The following is a 19,804-nucleotide window of genomic DNA, read 5'->3' as shown; positions in this document are numbered from 1 at the left end:
TAATAATAATACATAGAGATCAGCCTCGTAGTTAACAGAGAAGAATGGAGAAGACTAAAGAATGGATCTAGAAAGATAAATGAAGACTACCCAGCAGGATTTATTGAATACAGTAGAAGCCCATATTTCTCAAGTCTGAATAGGTCACATACATCCTTTATATTTATAAGTAAAAACTGAGAATACTTTGATCTTCACGGGGATACCAGAGATAGAACAGGTGCAAGTATTATCTTCATTTTATAGACAGAGAAGTCATGAACAGGGAAATTACTTGCCTAAATTACCCAAAAAAGATTTAGTGAAGGCCACTGTGTTCATGGACCTGTCAGAAAGCTGACTCTTTCCCAAGCTTAGCTTCTACCTCTAAACCCAGAGATCTTCCCACTTGGCCTTAACCACATTAGCTGGTATATTCCCCATCATATGGCAGAAGGAGACTAAAAACTAATTAAACTAACACATACCAACAGAGATTTATAGAATGAGGGACTGTCTCTGCCTTCTAGGGGTTCATCAGCTTATAGACAAGAAAGAACACCACTCTGAAAAATATAGACTATCAGTAAGTCAAGGACCATTCCTCTAGCATCTGCTATGCACTAAATTCCAAGTACATAAAATTTGTGTGGCTGTAATTCGCTATTTTATTTTTGTGGTCATTCATTATGACGGTTTGCAGTTTACAATGCTGAAGGAATTAATGGTAAGGTGTCCAGACTGACTCACAATGATATAATAGTTGACACAACAGAGTGTGAGTGGGCCAATGTGATATTAAAAAGCTGATTCTAGGTAGAGTCTACCTTAGTCCCTTCATATAGGACCCTGCTTCTTGCCTCAAGTTCTGGTGGTGGCAACAGTTATGAGAATTGGTACAAAATAAAGTGATAACATTACATATGTTGCTCTCTGACTTAAGCGGAGACAACATGGAAATCCAGTGATCACTTGAAAACAGAATAAAGCATGAGGATGACTCTATGTATTACCCAGGATCTTACCTGAGACAGAAACTGCTCTATATATATCAAAACTGTTATTCTCCTGGGCATACAGGCAAACCACACTTCCTATTCTCATTACAATTAGATAAGCCATAGCACTGAGTTCTGGCCAACGTGGGAGATATATTTGCTCCACTCTTAGTCTGGCCCATAAAACTCTCCAGAGATCTCCCACTTTCCCTCTTTTCTCATCTGCCAATTGACTATCAATGTCCAGGGTACACTGGAAACTCTGAGGTAAAGATGGTGGAAACCACGTCAGCCTGAATCCTTGAAAGACTACGTGGAATAGCTCCTCACCACTCTGATTACCTCCCAGCCAACAACTGACTCAGTAAAATTTAGTAAAGTTACTACAATGGCCTTAAGAAATGTACCATCTCTCAAGCATAAGCTCTCAATATTTTTATGTGCAAATAAGAGATATATATTTTTAAAACTATACCATATTATACAAACGATCATGTAGTCTATTTACCTGCCACCATATTGTAAGTTTCCTATATTCACAGAATCCTTCAATATTACAATTTTTAATGACTCTATGGTATTCCAAATTGTGGTTATACCATGCTTTCAATTTTTCACTTTTTTACAACTTCTATTTTTCAGTTTAGCTGGCACATGATCCATGTGATTGCTGAATCAGCTTTTTAAGACTTACAGGATCCTATTATCATAAAAAGATCATTTCTTCATTATAGTTATTTGCTGACCTGCAGCTGCCATTCAGAGTAATGGACCATTGATTTTGTGCTGTTCAATCCCACACAAGTTAATATCTTTCTTTGAGTTTGTTCCATATGACAGACCTTTCTCACATCCCATAGAAAAATATCCTGCAAAAGTTAATAAATGTCTTTTAAAAGGTTACAGAATGAAAGGACTGGTGTGAATCATCAGACATTGGTATTGACTGCTCTGTGACCTCTATTAGCATACAAAATGATTAATTCCATTTTCCCAAATTAATTAAAAATAAAAAAATATATAAATCTACTTATTGTGAGGCTTATCTAATTTTCCCCTCCCAAAAGAAAACATATCTATACAATCACCTGAGTTAACTGAACACTACTTTTTCACTTTCTCTATTAAAAGGGTAAACATAATCTCTTTTGGAAGTTTTTGAGAGTAGAAACTAGTAAATGTCTCCATGGGCACATGCAACAAATTCAAAATAAAGTGAATAATGTTGCACCACATCTTGCATAGTGCATAGTAGCAACAGGATAGAAAACAGAAGCTATTTTAAAATGTGTAAGGTCATGCAACCTTTGAAAATTACTTTAGGAAGAAAAGGTTTTTCTAAAGTGTCAAAAAAAAATGCCTCCCACATTGTAGTTAATATATCAATGTAATTTCACTCTGTTCAACAGTATAGCCTTGGAGAGACAGATAAATTAGGAGCTTGGGTTAACAGATATACACTACTACATGTAAAATAGATAAATAACAAGGTCCTACTATATAGCACAGTGATTTTCAATATCCTATAATAACATATACTTTGAAAAAAATCTAAAAAAGAATATACATATATATATCTGAATCACTTTGCTGTACATCAGAAACTGAAACATTATAAATCAACTGTACTTCAAAAAAAAAGTAAAACTTTGAGATGACTTTCCTAACAACAGATCCTAAAATAATGTAACATAATTATGACACAATATTGGTTAAATACTTGATAATTATGTTTCTGAAAACATTATCCAAATCCTTACATGCGATTATTTTTATTTAATTTTGGCCACACCTGTGGAATGTGGAAGTTCCCAGGCCAGGGATCAAACCTGAGCTGCACCTGCACCGCAGTTGTGGCAACACTGGATCTTTAACCTGCTGTGCCACAAGGGAACTTCCACATGTGATTATTTTTAGATATCAATATTTTTAAGAAACTACAAAAAAGAAAGATTAAAACTCAATGATGTCCATCAGAGGAAGCTATGGCACTAATTACCCATCCTGGTGTCTTTCCCTGCCTCTGTGTAAGAAGAATGATATACATGTAAATCTTATGATATTTGGAATTAATATTCTAGCTTTGAAATCTGTCTCTTTCCCTTACTATTCATGTGAACTTCATCTATTCATTTTACTCCTCTTAGTTATTATTTCTATAAAAATGACTGAATACTCATATCACAGGAATTATTGTAAATATTTAATTCAATAATGTATATAAAGAAACTAGCATAGTATCTGCAATAGAGTAGTTAGCTGCTGTTGGTTCCTTTTTCATCACTATTTCTACTGAAACATCATCTCCCTGATATTGCCACTTGGGACATTTTCTTTTTTTAAAAAAATAATGATTTTTATTTTTTCCATTATAGCTGGTTTACAGTGTTCTGTCAATTTTCTACTGCACAGAGAGGTGACCCATTCACACATACATGTATACATTTTTTCTCATATCGCAAATTTCCATCACAAGTGACCAGACATAGTTCCCAGTGCTATACAGCAGGATCCCATTGCTTATTCATTCCAAAGGCTACAGTTTGCATCTATTAACCCCAAATTCCCAGTCCCTCCCACTTCCTCCCCCTCCCTCTTGGCAACCACAAGTCTGTTCTCCATGTCCATGATTTTCTTTTCTATGGAAAGGTACATTTGTGCCATATATTAGATTCCAGATATATCACTTGGGACATTTTCTTAACAGCCAGACTTTGTATTACTGAATAGTCTGTATGGGATCCAGTTACAATTTTCTTATCCATTCATCCTTCTAATATATATTTGTTGCATACCTACTGTGTTCCTGGAACTATTCTAAGTGCTAAGGATTCTTTGCACTGAAAAAAACAGATCAAAAAACTTTTTAATTTATAAAACATATTCTCATAGAATAATATAGATTTTTTAATGTAAAACACAGTATAACATCTGGGTATAGGTGCTATGGAGAAAAGCATAGAAAGAGTGACAGAGACTGCTAGCACTGATTGTGGTTGCAATTTTAAACAGAATGGCTTGAGTAGGCTTTTGGAAAAATGATCTATTTCTCCAAATATCTGAATTAGAAATACAGCCATTGGAATATTGGGGAAATAATATTATGGATAATGGAAAAAGTAAGTGGAAAGGCCCTAAGACATGAATAAGTCAGGCATGTTAGAAAAATAGCAAGGCCAGAGATGGCATGTCAAAAATGGGTGGGAGACTGGTAGATTAGAAAGGGAACTACATCATCTACTTCCAGGCCATTTTAAGGGCTTCACATGAGTTAAATGAGAGACATTTGAAATTGACTAAATAGTAGCAAGAATAAAAGAAAGGTGACCAATATTGTGTATTTTGCAATACTCCAAGTGAAAGATAATGGTGGCTAATCAGGATGGTAACCATAAAGATGGCAAGGAACTGTCAAATTTCGATGTTTTAAAGGCAAAGTTAATTGATTTGCTGATACACTGAACGTGGGTGGTAAGATCATGAAAAAGGAGACAATCAGGCGCATTGGTTGTTCAGTGGTAGAATTCTCACCTGTCATGAAAAAGGAGACAAGGATGACACCCAGGCTTTTGACTATAGTAGCTGCCAGGATGAACTTGTCATTTACAGAGAAAAAGTACGAAAGGAGAAGTTTAGAAAGGAAAGAACAAGAGTTTGTGGTTTTATTTATTCACCCAGGGTTCAAAAATGTATAGATGATATTTACTGCCTAGAGAAGTTCCTTTAGTATTTGTTGTAAGGCTGGTTTAGTGTTGCTGAGTTCTCTTGGCTTTTGCTTATCTGTGAAGGTTTTGATTTCTCCTTCAAATCTGAATGAGAGCCTTGCTAGGTAAAGTAATCTTGGTTGGAGGTTTTTTCCTTTCATCAAGTGAAGTATATCACGCCACTCCCTTCTGGCCTGCAGAGTTTCTGCTGAAAAATCTGCCGATAATCTTATCAGGGTTCCCTTGTATGTCATTTGTTTCTTCTGCCAGGCTGCTTTCAAGATTTTCTGTCTTTAATTTTGGTTTGATTAATGTGTCTTGCTTGGGGTGTTCCTCCTTGGGTTTATTTTATATGGTACTCGTGGCACTTCCTGGATTTGAGTGAGTGGTTCCTTTCCCATGTTAGGGAAGTTTTCAGCTATTATCTCTTCAAATATGTTTTCTGTCCCTTTCTCTCTCTCTTCTCCTTCTGGTACCCCTATAATACTGATGTTGGTGTGTTTAACATTGTCCCAGAGTTCTCTGAGAGTCTCTTCATTTTTTTTAATCTTTTTTCTCTTTTCTGTTCCACATCCATGATTTCTACTAATCTGCCCTCCACCTCACTTATTTGTTCTTCTGCCTCCTGTATGCTGCTGTTGGTTGCTTCTAGTGAATTTTTTCAGTTATTGTATTTTGCATCTCTTCTTAAGTTTTATATCTTGTATCTCTTTGCTCAGTGTTTCCTGTAAGTTATCCATCTTTGCCTCCAGTTTATTTCCAATGTCTTGCATCATCTTCAGCATCAACAGTCTAAAGTCTTATTCCTGGAGGCTGAGAATCTCCTGATCAGTTAGCTGATTTTCTGGGGTGTTTTCTTTCTCCCTCATCTGAGTTATAGTTCTCTGTCTTTTCATTTTTGTAGGTTTTTGGTGTGGTGACCTTTTTACAGATAACAGAGTTGTAGACTCTCTTACTTCTGGTGTCTGCCCCCCTTGTGGCTCAAGTTAGTAGGGTGCTGTAGGTTTCTTGATGGGAGGGGCTGATGCCTGCCCCCTGGTAGGTGGAGCCAGTTCTAATCCCTCTGGTGGGTGGAGCTTAGTCTCTGGATGGGATTAGGGGCTGCTGTGTGCCTGAGGCAGCCTGTTTATTGATGGGTGGTGCTGTAATCCCACCTGGATTGTTGTTTGCCCTGGGGCTTCTCAGCAGCTGACTGATGGGTGGGGCCATATTTTCCCAAAATGGCCACCTCCAGAGAAAGGCAAGCTGCTGAATATTCCCAAGAGCTTTTCTTCCAATGTCCTTCCCCCATAGAAAGCCACACTCACCCCTGTTTTCCCAGGATGTGCTCCAAGAACTGCAGTCAGATTTGACCCAGATTCCTATGGAGACTTTGCTTTGCCCTGGGACCCAGAGCACATGAAAGTCTGTGTACACCTTTTAAGAATGGGGTCTCCGTTTCCCCCAGTCCTGTGGAGCTCCTGCACACAATTCCCGCTGGCTTTCAATGCCAGATGCTCTGGCGGCTCTTTCTCCCAGTGCCAGATCCACACATGGGAGTTTGATGTGGGGCTCAGAACTCTCACTCCTGTAGGTGAGTCTCTGTGAACCAGTTACTTTCCAAAGATGATATTTAAAGCCACAAAACTAAGAGTTCCCACTGTGGCTCAGTGGGTTAAGAACTTGACATAATGCCCATGAGGATGTGGGTTCCATCCCTGGCCTCACTCAGTGGGTTAAGGATCCAGCGTTGCTGCAAACTACAGGATAGGGCTCAGATGCAGCTTGGATCTGACGTTGCTGTGGCTGTGGCGAAGGCTGGAAGCTGCAACTCCAACACAATCCCTAGCCTAGGAACTTTGATATGCCACAGATGCATACACCAGTACAGAACTAACAGGCTGTGTCAACCTTTAAGCATCACAGTAGAATTCAACTGTCAGCCCCAACTTTATCAGATGGGGTAAAGGCACAACTCACCCTATCAGGCCCTTGAGAATCCTGGCACAAAAGTTTACTTTTTTTTTATTTTTTTATTTTCCCACTGTACAGCAAGGGGATCAGGTTATCCTTACATGTATACATTACAATTACATTTTTCCCCCACCCTTTGTTTTGTTGCAACATGAGTATCTAGACAAAGTTCTCAATGCTACTCAGCAGGATCTCCTTGTAAATCTATTCTAAGTTGTGTCTGATAAGCCCAAGCTCCCGATCAACCCCTTAGTCATAAGGGTAATTTCGATTACTATTTGATGATAAGCTAATAATTGCCCTTCAACTGGTGTAATGAACTGAATGTTTGTACTCCCCCAAAATTTCTATGCTAACCCTGCCCCTCAGTATAATGATATTGGGAAGTGGAGCCTTTGGAAGGTAAATAAGATTAGATGAGGTCTCGAGTGTGGAAACCTCATGAATGGGATTGGTAGCCTTACAAGAGTTAGAAGAGAGCTTGCCTCTCCCTCTACTCTCTGCTATGTGAGGACATAATAAGTAGTCAGCAGTCTGCAACCTGGAAGAGGGTTCTCACTAGAATTCAACTAATGCTGACACCCTGATCTCAGACTTCCAAGGCTGTAGAACTGAGAAATAAATTTCTGTTTTTTATAAGCCACTCAGTCTATAGTACTTTGTTACAGCAGCCCCAGCAGACTCAAACAAATGGAAATTCTCTAGTCCACAGTGCCAGCAGATATTGCTGGGAGACACTCACAGGATATCACCCTAAACCCCAGTGTACACTCCACAAAGAACTATTATACGAAGAATTTGCCTGTACCAGCACCCTGATAGGTTCCCAGCAGGATGGTGACAGACACCAGCCCCATCCCCAGAATGTGGCTGCTCACCTTGAAACCTACTTCGGACATGAATATGGCCTGGTGCAAGATTTACACCTTCTCCCAGAATGTGGATGCTCAAGTTGGGCAGCAAGAAACAATGGCCTGTGGAAAACAACTGCCTGCATAGATTAACCACCTACAAAGATAAACTGTCCCCTGTCATGGGACTCAACTCCCTAACCCTACCCTGACCTTCCCCTTCTTCATTGTTCCCACCATAAGTTCCTGCCATAAACTCCAGCCATGGATCCTTTATAACATCTCCTAGTAGTTAGGGCTGGCACCATCTTAAGCTCAGACTGTCCATTTCGGATGCCTAATAATTTGGGGTGCTCATGCAAAAGGGGCCCTCAACTACAACATTTACCATGACCTGGGTAATGGTCATATTCAATGGGTGAATATTCTGATTATCATTAAGCCAGTTCCACACAGTCTGCCCATGAAACATATTAGCCACTTCATCTGGGGTGTTGCACTTGGCATTTTTAGGGAGATTTGGACAGTCTCCCTTCTCAGAGTAAGAACTTACAGCACCTTTCGTCCAGTCCACCAGACTGTCTATTCCCTTGGGAATAACCTACTATGTGTCTGGATCATGAACAGATAACTATGATTGTTCCATAGTGACGTGTTTCCTGTATCAATCCAAACATGCTCTTTTATTTCAGAACATTTAATACCAAACACGCTCTCTTCCCCTAAATTAGTCACCTTCATAATCCATTTTAGAAAAGATTTCTTATGAGATCCTGTTGTATAGCACTGGGAACTATATCTAGTCAGTTATGATGGAGCGTGATAATGAGAGAAAAAGGAATGTATACATGCATGTATAACTGGGTCACCCTGCAGTACAGTAAAAAATTGGCAGAACACTGTAAACCAGCTGTAATGAAAAAATAAAAATCATTATTAAAAAAAAAGAAAAATAAAAAAAGAAAAGATTTTTCACAAAGCTGATGATACCAATTCACAAAACAGAAAACTCCTTCACACAATACCCCGTTTTCAATAATTTCTTGGTTTTGCCTTTCCCCAGCATGGACTACCTTCTTGGTACAGAGGACTTAGTGTACTTTCTCTTATGCAATATAAGTTTTCCCTTTAGGGGCAGTTTTGAGGCTAGTGGTCAAAGCTAAGATCAGAATCTGAGCTTGGTCTAGCATCAAAATCTGATCCCGCATTCTTTTAATTTTATTTCAGCTATGACAGATAATGATAACCAAGAGATTATATATTTTGGTTTTTTCCTGTTTGTTTTTGGGGGGTTTTTTGCTACTTTAAGGCCATACCTAGGTTCCCAGGCTAGGGGACAAATCAGAGCTATAGTTGCCAACCTACACCACAGCCACAGCAATGCAGGACTCCAGTTGCATCTGTGACCTAAACCACAGCTCACGGCAATACTGGATCCTTAAACCCACTGAGTGAGGCCAGGGATTGAACCCACATCTTCATGGATCCTAGTTGGGTTTGTTAACCACTAAGCCATGAAGGAAACTTCAATATTTTGTTTTTTTCTTATTAGTCTGCTTTTATTTAAGCATTCAGTTAATCAATTCCCTGGGAGTTGGATCCATCTCTGAATTCTTTTTTATTTTATTAGAGTTGATTTACACTGTTCCTTCAGCTTCTGCTGTACAACAAAGTGACCCAGCCACACACATTCTCTTTGTTTTTTCATTTTCCGTCATGTTCTAACCCAAAAGACTGGACACAGTTCCCCGTGCTATACAGAAGGACCCCATCACCCATCCCTTCTAAAGGTATCAGTCTCCATCTACCAATCCCAGACTCCCTGTGCATCATCCCTCCTCTATCTCCCCCTCCCCCCTAGCAAACATATGTCTGCCCTCCATGTCCATGATCTCTTTCTGTTTTGTAAATAGATCATTTGTGCCATATTTTAGGCTCCACATATAAGCGATATCATATGGTGTTTGTCTTTATCTTTCTAACTTACCTCACTTTGTATGAGAATCTTTAGTTTCATCCATGTTGCTGCAAATGGCGTTATTTTGTCTTTTTTATGGATGAATAATATTCCATTGTATATGTACCACATCTTCTTAATCTAGTCATCTGTCGATGGACATTTGGGTTGTTTCCATGTCTCGGCTATTGTGAATAGCACTGCAATGAATATAGGGGTGTATGCTTCTTTTTCAATTAAAGTTTTATCAAAGTATATGCCCAGGAGTGTGACTGCTGGATCATATGGTAGTTCTGCATTTAGTTTTCTGAGGTACCTCCACACTGCTTTTCATTGTGGTTCTATACATCTACATTCCCACCAATAGTGAAGGAGGGTTCCCGTTTCTCCACATTCTCTCCAGCACTTGTTGTTTGTTGACTTGTTAATGATAGCCACTCTAACTGGTGTGAGGTGGTACCTCATTGTAGTTTTGATGTGCATTTCTCGAATAATTAGTACTGTTGATCATTTTTTCATGTGACTGCTGGCCACATGTATGTCTTTGGAGAAATGTCTATTTAGGTCTTCTGCCCATTTTTCAATTGGGTTGTTTGTTTTTCTGTTATTGAGTAGTATGAGTGATTTGTATATTTTGGAGACTAAGCCTTTGTTGCATCATTTGCAAAGATTTTCTCCCATTCTGTGGGTTAGATATTCGGGAATTTTTTTTAACGGTTTCCTTTGCTATGCAAAAGCTTTTGAGTTTTAATTAGGTCCCATTGTTTTATTTTGTCTTTATTGTAATTATTCTAAGAAGTGGATCAAACAAGATGTTGCTATGATTTAGGTCAAAGAGTGTTCTGCCTATGTTTTCCTCTGGGAGTTTTATAGTATCTGGCCTTACATTTAGGTCCTTAATCCATTTTGAGTTTATTTTTGTGTATAATGTTAGAAAATGTTCTAATTTCATTCTACTACATGCAGTGTACAGTTTTCCCAGCACCACTTATTGAGGAGACTGTCTTTCCTCCACTGTATGTTCTTGCCTCTTTGTCACAGATTAATGGACCAAAGATGCTCGGGTTTATTTCTGGGCTTTCTACCCTGTTTCACTGATTTATATTTCTATTTTTGTGCCAGAACCACACTGCTTTGATGACTGCAGCTTTGTATTATAGTCTGAAGTCTGGGAGCCTGGTTCCTCTAGTTCTGTTTTTTCTTTTCAATATTGCTTTGGCTTTTCGGAGTCTTTTGTGTTTCCATACAAATTTTAAAATCTTGTTCTAGTTCTGCAAAGAATGTTCTTGGTAATTTAATAGGGATTGCATTGAATCTGTAGATTGCCTTAGACAGTACTGTCATCTTGACTGTACTGACTCTTCTAATCCAAGAGCATGGTATAGCTTTCCATCTATTTGTGTCAACTTTGATTTCTTTCATCAACATCTTACAGTTTTCAGAGTACAAGTCTCTTGTCTCTTTAGGTAGGTTCATTCCTAGGTATTTTATTTTTCATGTGATGGTAAATGTAATGGTTTCCCTAATTTCTCCTTCTGATCTTTTGCTGTTAGTATATAGAAATGCAATCAGTTCCTGTGTATTAACTTTGTATTCTGCAACTTTACCAAATTCATGGATGAGCTCTAAGAGTTTTCTGGTAGTGTCTAGGATTTTCTAGGTATAGTATCATGTCATCTGCAAATAGTAATAGTTTTACTTCTTCTTTTCCAATTTGGATTCTTTTTATTTATTTTTCTTCTCTGGCTGCCAGAGCTAGGACTTGAAAAACTATGTTGAATAATACTGGTGAAAGTGGACATCCTTGTCTTGTTCTTGATCTGAGCAGAAATACTTTTAGTTTTTCGCTGTTGAGAATGATGTCAGCTGTGGGTTTGTCATAAACAGCTTTTACTATATTGAGGTAGTTCCCCTCCATGCCCACTCCCTGGAGAATGTTATCAGGAATAGGTGCTGAATTGTGTCAGAACCTTTTTCTGCATCTATTTAGATGATCATATAGTTTTTTTCAGTTTGTTGATGTGGTGTATCACATTGATAGATTTGTGGATATTGAAGAATCCTTGCATCCCTGGGATAAATCCTACTTGATCATGGTGTATAATCTTTTTAATATACATTTAGATGAGGTTTGATAATATTTTGTTAAGGATTTTTGCATCTATGTTCATCAGTGATATTGACCTGTAATTTTCTTTTTTTGTGGCATCTTTGGTCTTGGTATTAGATGTTGGTGGCTTCATAGAATGAGTTTGGGAGTGTTCCTTCCTCCACAATTTTTTGGAAGTTTCAGAAGAGGTGTTAACTCTTCTCTGAATGTTTGATAGAATTCAGCTATGAATCCATCAGGTTCTGGACTTTTTTTTTCTGGAAGTTTTTTAATCACATTCTTAATTTTACTGCTTGTGAACTGGTCTATTTGCTTTTTCTAATTCTTTCTGTTTCAGTCTTAGAAGGTTGTACCTTTGTAAGAATCTGTTCACTTCTAGGCTGTCCATTTTTTTGGCAGACAGTTGCTCATAGCAGTATCTTATGTCATTTGTATTTCTGTGGTGTCAGTTTTAACTTCTCCTTTTTCATTTCTAATTTTATTGATTTGAACCCTCTCCCTTTTTTCTTGATGAGTCTGGCTATAGGTGTATCAATTTTGTTGATCTTTTCAAAGAAACACCATTTGGCTTCACTGATGTTCTCTATTGTTTTCTTTGTCTCTATGTTATTAATCCTGATCTAATCTTTATGATTTCTTTCCTTCTACTAATTTTGGATTTTGTCCGTTCTTTCTTCTCTAGATCTTTAAAGTATAAAGGTCAGGTTGTTTATTTGAGTTTTTTATTCTTTCCCGAGATAAGATTGTATTGCTATAAATTTCCCTCTCAGAACTGCTTCTGCTGTGTCCCATAGGTTTTAGGTTGTTGTGTTTTCATTGTCATTTGTCTCTAATATCCTTTAATTTCCTCTTTGATTCCTTCAATGATCCATTGGTTGTTTAGTAGCATATTGTTTAGCTTCCAGGAGTTTGTGTTTTTTTGCTGTTATTTTCTTTAAGTTGATTTCTAGTGTCACAGCATTGTGGTCAGAGAAAATGCTTGAAATAATTTCATTTTTTAGGATATACCAAGGCTTGATCTGTGGCCCAAAATGTGATCTATCCTGGAGAATATCTCTGAATTCTATCAGTCACTTTTACCTTTAATAATTGATTGCAGCACAGTTGCTCCATAAATAGGTCACCATGTCACCACCCAAAAATCAAAGGTTCCTAATCTCTGCCCTATTATACTTTCTCTTTAAAACCACACCGTTCCTTGATCCAGGGCTGTTCTATAAAATCCTTCTCTTGACACCAAGTGAGTGACTTTTTCCTCACACTAACCAGGTGTCCAATGTAATTCAATTCTGATGCTAACTACCCAGAGCTAGTGTCAGACACCACAGTTTAAGAGCTCAGTCCCACAAAATTACCCTTGCTTCAACCACTAGTTTCCAACATCAAGTCCCCAGCTTACCACACTTTTGTCCAACTTGGCTACAAAAACAAAGGTTCCTAAAAACCACACCTCAGGTTCAATAATTTGCTAGAATTATTGACGGAAGTCAGAAAAAAGTCTGTACTTATTATCACAAGTTATTAAAAAGGATATAAATGAACAGCCAGATGAAGAGGTACATAGAGGAAGGTCCTAAAGGGTCCCAATTGCAGGAGCCTCTGTCCCCATGAAGTCAGGGTATGCCACTTTCCTGGTATGTGGACATTGCTGCCAATTCAGAAGCTGCCTGAACCCCACCACTGAAAGATCTTTATGGAGGTTTCATTTTGTATGCATGATTGTGGCCACTGGCAATTAACTCAGTCTCTACCCTCTCACTCTTCAGAGGCTGGGGGATAGAGCTGAAAGTTCCAAGTTTCTAATCAAGTCATGGTCCTTCTGGTGACCCATCCTTATTCTGACACTACCTAGTGGCCACCAAGAGTCACCTCATTAGAACAAAAGATGATCCTATCATCCTTATTACTAAAGAAAGTCCGCAGATTTTATGAGCTCTATACCAGGAATCCAGGGACAAAAACCAAATGTATTCCTGATTATACCACACAGAGGGACCAACAAAGGAGGCTGAAAGGAGAAACACATGAAGGAGGAAGAAAACCAGGAGTGTGGTGTCCTGAAGCCAACTAAAGGAAGGGTTTCAAGAAAGAGGGAGTGATTGACTGTGTAGAAAGTCACTGATGGCACTAAAAGTTGAAGACAAACGATCACTGGATTAAGCAATGGACCCATGTTTGGAGACCTTTATAAGAACTGCTTCTCTGGAGTGGAGGGAATGAATGTCTGTTTTGAACAGGTTCAAGAGAGAATGAGAGGGAAAAAATGAGGGACCATGCTGCCCCTAAAAGAGAATGTGAAATCAAAAGAGACGGGGGAGGCAGGGATCTGTTTTTATTTTTAAGATAGGAGATATTTTCAGCATGTTGTTTTGCTGATGAGAATGATCTACTGCAAGGGGGGAAAGTGGCAATTCAAGAGAGAAAATGGGAAATAACTGGTACTTTGTCCTTGAGTAGAGGAGCAGGACTGGAATCCAGTCTATGTGTAAAAGCGTCAGCCTTATCTAGGACCAGAGATGATAATTCATAGAAACAGGGAGGAAAACACAAATATAGAAGGTTAGCAAATGTGCTACTGTGTGCTTGAGAAAATCTCTTAAAATTGCTCTTCTCAGATAAAAAAGGTAAATCATCAGCTAAAGGATAGACTGGAGGGAGTGTTGGGAAGTTTAAAGAGAGAAAAGATATGAAATGCTTTTCACAGGGATTCTCAACTTTGGCACTAGAGGTGTTTGGGGGATAATCATTCTTTGGGTGGCTAGTGGGGAGCTTTCTGTGCATCAAAGGATGTTTAGCAGCATCCCTGATCTCTACCCTCAAGATTCCAGTTAGTACTCCCTCTTCCAGGTCATAACAACCAAAACTATCTCCAGATATTGCCAATGTCCTCTGGGGCAAAATCACCCCTGGTAGGGAACCACTGCTTCTACTAGGAGATGGAAAGAGAGAATGAATTAGAGAAATGAAAACAGATGGTGGTTATCTTGAGGCTCACTTGAGGTTAGTGGTCATGGATTTCAAATGAGGCCAGTTAGCTTGCTTATGAATGTTTTTCCAGCTATGTTCAGCAGCATAGCATCAGAGCAAGCAAGAAGTTAGTACAACAAAGTCAGAAAGGGGAAAAGAGTTGAAGGTAATATGAAAGTAAGTGATTATAATAATAGAATATAAGGCAGATAAGAAGGAAAGGAGGGATATAAACTAGGGAGGGTCAATGAAAGATGATGGAACAACTGACTATAGATCCCAGATGGATATAGATATCTGGGTACCAGATGGTATGAATTGGGAAATTAAGAGGTAATGATCAGGGAGAGAAATGCTTGGAAGTCATTTATAACAGCTCAAAGTTATTACTAATCATATACATACATCATTACATAATATGCAGTGTATATAATATGTGATATATTATATAGCTATTGTAGTCATCCTATAATTCTGAAAACTCTTTGGCCCTGTGATTAGTCAGGAATTTTGTTGTAAATGTCCCATTATTAGAATTAATAAAGTGTAAGATTCACGCATCCTATAGTTTGCCTATAGAAAATACAACCTAATGAAGCCTATTAAGCCAAGTTTTGCTTTTTATTTGCTAATAATTCTCGATATTTCAATAAATACTGAAGGTAACAAGATTCCAACTCACTACAAGTTTAAAAACTGGCATGATATTTCGCTTGCTTAACTCTGAGAATACTTTAGTCAAGAGGCATTTTTCTCAGAAAAGGGGCTATCGAGCTTGTAGAAATAAAAGCAGTTAAACAAACCTCTTATTATTAGAATAATGACCATGATATTCAATACCCTTCAGGGAAAACTTAATCTGGTCTTTGATTTTGGCACTTTCAGCTACTTTGAAATTAAATCAAACAATAAAGAGGAAAAAAGAATACAGAACAAAAGACAAAAATAAGCCCATATAACAATTTTACTTTTTAAGTGTGGCTAAAAAAAAAAATAAGAACAATGTAAGATTTCCTTAAGTTGTAACTAATGTTTCACCCTTTTGCATCTGAAGAAAAATGTGTTTTTCTGTGGTTTTATAATAAATCTAAAACATTATCATTTTTAACATGAAACACTAAGTAACTGCTTTGCCAAAAATAGTCACTCTATGCTACAACCATCTAAGTTTGTTTTAATAATTCTCAGATACCAACTTCTACTATGTCAGCCCCCTGAGTACACCACTATGATCATCTGTTGTTTAAAATAGATGTCCTAAGTACGTTATCTAAGTGAACAAAAGCATAAACATTTCAGCTATCAAATCATCAGAACTGCTTAGGCAAGCATAAATATCTCCTGGCTCCAGTGTATCCCTTATGGAATTTTTTTGTGTCTTACTTGCTCTGCTGTTGCAATGATAGCAGGCCTATGCTGAGATAATAAAATTATGGATTGTCCTTTTATAGCCTAAGTGCTTTTTATTTCTTATGTAGTAGAGGTTTATTTCCAGGTAGTGATACATTTTAATACAGTTCAAATTCAGGAAAAAACAAGATGTTTAGTAAATCAGGAACACAATCAATAAATGATACCACAAGTAAAAATAAACTGAATTTAGGGAAAGATTCAAGCCTCCTTGATTGGAATGCATTAGAGAAGGCAAATGAAATATTCTTTTTCTATACTCTATGTTATCAGTATTTTTCTCACTTTCATCAAGAAACTGAGTTCTCTAAGCCCTGTGTTAATTTTCCCAGCACTCTTTTGGTTTTGCAAAGTGAAGAACCACTCAGGGTGATGTTTACCTCAGTGATAACTGGCTTAGAAATTTCCTTACTTCATTCCCATCTTCACATCACACAAGACCACCAACTCCACCTTGACTAACAAAGGTGACATAGCATAGAAGATTAAAGAGAAATACAAGAGAAACCAAGCCCTATTCCAACTTCCTTTGGTGAGTTAATTTCTTTTGGATTGGTATCAGATTCCATTTAATACTGTCCATTTCTGAGATCTTTCTTTTTCCCTCCACAGAAGTCCTCTCAATTGTCACACTGACAAGTCAACCTTTTTCTGATGTCCCTAAGTGCCGGCACTACCAAGGACTCAGATAAGAACTGGAGATGAGTGACTGGGTTAACTGATAAAATTGCTAATTAAAGCCTTGTTTTCAACACTCCTGAAAGATTAACCAACTGGACTAAATTTTAGAACACAAAGGAAGCTTTACTTTTAACAATGTATACTGTTGGTAAACAAAAAGCTTTAACAATTTCAAAGAAAGTAATGTCAAGAAATTTCCAAAGACCTTTTTCCCTCCAGAGAGGTATACAAACAGGACAATTTAGTCAAAGCTTCTTAAGGGTTTCCTTCCTTGTGAACACTGCTGTGTGGCAGGCAAGCACAGAAGTTGATCAATTGAATATTTATATATCATTGTGCTGACACAATAAAAGCAACACAAATATAGCAGTGCAATTTCCTTTCAAAAAAAATAATCATTTCCGTTTTCAAACTTGTGAGAAACAAAAAAAAAATTATATTTCTGACTTTCTCAGTAAGATACTGTCAGAGACATAGCACAATGTGATAGCTTATGGTATGGATTAAGCATCCAAAAGCCTGGCCTTGGATTCTACTTCTGCCATTTCCTAGCTGGGTAACCTTGAGCTGTTGCTTAACTTCTCTATGGATCAATTATCCCATCTAAAAAACTGGAGTGATAATAATAGCACCTACCTAATAGGGTTGTAATGACGGTAAAATGAATTAAATATATCCAGTGTTTAGAATAGTATGAGACACATAATCACATAAGAAGTGTGTCATTATTACTATGAGTCCATAAACAAATATGACCTTTAAGTGTCAGAACATAAGATTTAATTCCCCTATGTGTATGTGTATTATAATGAAAGATAGCTCCTCAGAGACTTTCAACACCATCCCATACTTGAAATAATTTGACCACACCAAGAATATCTTCATCTGTAAAATGAATTTCTTGTACAATATGACTGCTAAACTTTCTTCCTGCTCAAATGATCACCATCCTTAAATATGGAACTCCTGACTTCCTTGGCCCATTGGGCTAATTATCATCCTCTAGTTATTACTTTCCCACTGTGTTATAAATCTACCAAGTGCCTAACCCCAAATATGAATGTCACCCACTCTGCTGAGAAAAGGTCACATAAAATTATCTCTCATGGAGTTTGTCTTTATTTTAATCTTGTAAAAAGAAGTGAGTTCATTTTCCCTAAGGGTCCTTCTTTTCTCAGAACCAGTCAATCACTCCAGTCACATACATGTGGCATATGGATAGTGTGGGGAAAGAAAAATGGGGTGTGGATGGGCAGGAGAGTTAAAAAGAGGGAATAAACAGTCTCACCCAGTTTTCCCTTGCCTGTTGCCCTCTCAGAGAGTGAAAGACCATTAAAATGTGACCATCTTTGATATCACTTCTAATAGGGCTAGAACCAGGACTTTTGCAGGTCAAATGTGGGGTGTTTAGACTGTATTAAAACATGAGGTTCTGGTAACATCAAAGGCTACCCGTGGGTGGTTTAGGCCAGTATGAGGTCACCACTGCCCTCAATTGTAATAGGTGTGGAGACACTGTGTACCTGAGAAATGGCGGTGTTTGCTTTTCTCCTGCTGATAAATGTGGAGCTGGGAGAGGAAATGCTTTTGTGTGCTTGAGGAATGATCTACTGTAGAAGGTTTAAAGGCAACAGGTATCAAGTTGGGGTTACAGGGGCAACTTTTTGAAGAGATGTCTGTTATTCTCAGAAGAAGAGCAAGGACAGACATTGTTAAGAAAGGCTTCCTGCTGAACCATCAAATTTAAAATAAAGGCAATGTAATTCTGGCAATAGGTAATTTGGATGATATCAAAGAAGGACATAAAATATGAGGGTAATTTAACTTCGTTTTACTTTTTTATATTTAAATTTTTTGTCTTACATTAGTTCCACAACAGTCATCCAATATATTTTCTTTTAATTGCAATAACATAAAGTAGAGATAAGAAAACTTTGCATAGTCTCTCCTAGCCTATGGGACAGGTACTAAAAAATAATGTATTTATTTACTGTTTATTTATATTATATGTATTTATTATAAATAAATCTATTTACCTATCATGGTTTTTAAAAGTTTTAGCATAATATTCTAAAAATATCCCTACTAAAATTAGGGATTTTTTCCATGAAAGAGATATCGAGACATTCCTAACCATTTTTCAGAGCAAAAGGTAATACTGTATCCATGGAAAATGGATAATAAATAAATATTTGACTTCTAATATATAGGGCAGTCCAATTATAACAAGAAAAGAAGCCAAGAAGGCGATCAAGATGGCAGAGGAGTAATACGTGGTAAACACCTTCTCAAACAAACACGTCAAAAAAAAAAAAAAAAAAAAAAAAAAAAAACCTACCTACATGTAGAATGATTCTCACAGAACATTTACTGAATGCTGGCAAAATACCTTAAACCTCTTCACATAACTGGGTAGAACAAAAGGGAAAAGAGAGAGAGAGAGAGAAAAACAGAATCAGAATGGTACTAGCACTCCTGAAAGGAAGTTGTGAAAGAGGAAAGGAACTCACACCCTGAGAAGCCACCTAACTAATGGGGAGATCAGCCAAGACAGAGGGACCTCAAAGCCTCAGAGAAAAACATAGCAGCTGGATGAAGGAGGGTAAAGCAGAGAGAGAGAGCCACACAGACCATGGGTACTATCTCCTGGGACACCACAGCCTGAGGTGCTTGGAAATAGGCTGGGCGCTGAGACTCAGGCTCTGGAGGTCAGTTATGGGGAGAGGACTAGGGTTGGCTCTGTGTAGACAGCCTGAGAGGCTAGGGAGCAGTGTGCCAAGGCACCTCCTCCCAGGTTCCTCCTCTGCTCCCCACTAAACTCATTCTAAAAGAAATACTAAAAGGACACTTCTAAACAAAAAGGAAGTAAGAAGAAATAGGATGGAGGAAATTACAACTGGAAAGTAATCACTTAAATAAGCCAGTATACAGAAATAAAAGAAAAAAAAGAAATCCTATTGTGAAAGCAACAATAAACACAGGAAACAGCAAAGGGATAAACATGAAGATGTTAAAAAGGACATCAAAATCATAATGTGGGGAAGGAAAGTAAGAAAATCAAGACTTTTTTTTTGAGCCTATATGACTATCAGGCTAAAGCAAGAAGATATATGAAGGGGTTAACATACCTGAAAAACAGGGCAACCACAAATCAAAACCAAACAATATATTAACATAAACTAAAAAGGAGACAC

The 19,804-nt window shown here is 37.7% G+C and overlaps 1 long non-coding RNA gene across 7 annotated transcripts in view; it reads right to left on the bottom strand.

Moving 5' to 3' along the window:
* LOC102161640 (uncharacterized) overlaps positions 1 to 19,804 on the bottom strand; it is a 729,975-nt gene that overhangs the window by 640,353 nt on the left and 69,818 nt on the right. The window lies entirely within an intron of this gene.

This window comes from Sus scrofa, chromosome 16 (genome assembly GCF_054392235.1).
Source record: "Sus scrofa isolate SSC_HxYL_T2T_F1_AM1 chromosome 16, Sscrofa_HxYL_maternal_Yorkshire_Landrace_v2.0, whole genome shotgun sequence".
In the NCBI taxonomy this organism is placed as follows: domain Eukaryota; kingdom Metazoa; phylum Chordata; class Mammalia; order Artiodactyla; family Suidae; genus Sus; species Sus scrofa.
Note: the sequence above shows the minus strand (reverse complement) of the source record. Positions and strands in the feature narration are given on the sequence as shown.